Genomic DNA, 2,157 nt, shown 5'->3' on the forward strand with positions numbered 1-2,157 from the left:
CCATAGACTCATTAAAATGAATGGAAAATATTAAGAAAATATTATTTAAAAGTAAATAATTAAAAAAAAAACTTTTTATTCTATTTTATTCTATTATTTTATATTGTCTCCAATTTTGTTGACTTAATTATTGCTTTTCCCTTTCTTTTCCCCCATTATACCCCCCCCCCCAAAAAAAAAAAAGAAAGAAAGATATATATATATATATATATATATATATATATATATATATATATATATAAATCAAAAATAAATAAAAGGTACAAGCAATACACTGCACTCTGTCGAGGTACCAACTTGCGTCTTGTGCACCCATGGCAATATATGGACTATTGTGCACCAGTAAAGCATGCAAGTGCTGTGATCGGTGATGAGTGCTGTCTGTATCTATGTGGGTGGGAATGTTGGCACTCTGGTGCCAACTTGGGAAATCAGAAAGAATAAAGCTACATACACTATAACTAGAACATACCACACTAACTAGAAGGATGCAATTCTGGGAAATTGCGAGTGTGTTGCCGTTTTTACAATTTCCCATTCAAGTCAATGGGGTCACTCTACTAGTAAGACACCTCAGGGTGACTTGCGACCTCAGGGTGACATGCCAATTCTTGGCCATCTGGCCAGTGATGTATATGGGACCAGTTACTCATATATGGAGACCCCTCATGATAGTTATGTTATGTCAAAACATGCCCATATATGGACATTACCAAATATGGGCATTCCCATTATGTCCTTAATATTGATAACATAATATCCTTGATAATGTCCTTAATATTGACAATATAGGAATCTCCATATATGGGCATAAAACGTATGTTAATTAGTAATGCCAAGCAGGGCCTTGGTGAGTTAAGGCCTTGGTTTGATGCCTGTGGATCTCCATATATGGGCATAAGGGAGTACCCTAACATTCTCATTTGCGACCTGGGATTTATGACATCAGAAATCTCCATGGGCATAAAAGGTTTTTTCTTTTTCTGGGAATGACCATATATGGACTTTTATATCCTGAGAAATCTCGTAGCTTGTCTGACTGTCAGTACAGGAAGTGATGTCACGTGACATCCTTTTTACGCCCATATATGAGTCATTCTGTACCACATCATTGTCAAACATTTGAGGAGACTCTTAGTGGGCCTATTGATTCCGGATGGAGACCCAAATGCCACCTGGAATCAATGGGGGTAAATTCATTATAATCAAACTATTGGCTTAGGAATGTCTGGGTTTAGTAATCGATAGATACAAAATATTTTGGGGGTGAACTACTCCTTTAAAGGTGTACTACATAACCTCTCCAGCTTTCTCTTTGTCTGGTTCAACTACAAAATGTCACTCGGAACTTCTGAAAACCATTACCATTAATTAGAAGTTCGGAAAGCTGCACATCGAAAAGTCAGAACTCTCGGACAAAAAGTTCAGTTTCGGAGAGGAGGAAATCTCTCTCTTTCGATGGGTAATTCTTTCGGCTATGAGTGTCGGCAGGTTAGCTATCACGGTTACTGAGGTTAGGGTTAGGGTTTGGGTTAGGTTTAGGCAGAGAGGTTAACATTCACCCGCGTCGGCAGGTTAACTACTCACCAGGTTAACATTCGCCTGTGTCGAAAGAATGAACCGTCGAACAGATGCGATGTCGCAATATCGACACGCTCCCTTGGAGAGAGTACGGACTGGCCTTGAGCTTTCTGTTTTGGTCACTGAGTTATGGCCATTCCAAGTGTTACAACGTTGGTGTGAGTACTATTCTCATGGCAGACACGTTTGTGCTATATTTGGTGCAGATTGGAGCATCCGGACAGGTTGAAAATAAAACAAATAAATAAATGAAACAGGTGATTGAAAAAGGTGGTGCACTCACAGAAGGACAACATCAGTCACAAGAACCAAGGACAGGATTAATTTAACATGGTTAAAATGGAGTTTGAAGTTACAATGGGTTTGAATACGAAGGGGGTCTGATTTATCTTTATTTTTTTAAACAAAATAAAATATTGAATCAAACAAAACTGTCTGTGGTTGAAACACAAAAGCCTGTGTAGATTTTAAAAAAGGGCACCAAGCATGTTTGAAAGCCAAACATCCCTTTTAAGTTAACTACCGTACTCAAGTAAATCCACCACCGGTAGTCGAGCATATCGTCGTTGTCGGATG

This window comes from Nannobrachium achirus (genome assembly GCF_963921795.1).
Source record: "Nannobrachium achirus genome assembly, chromosome: 12".
Taxonomy (NCBI): domain Eukaryota; kingdom Metazoa; phylum Chordata; class Actinopteri; order Myctophiformes; family Myctophidae; genus Nannobrachium; species Nannobrachium achirus.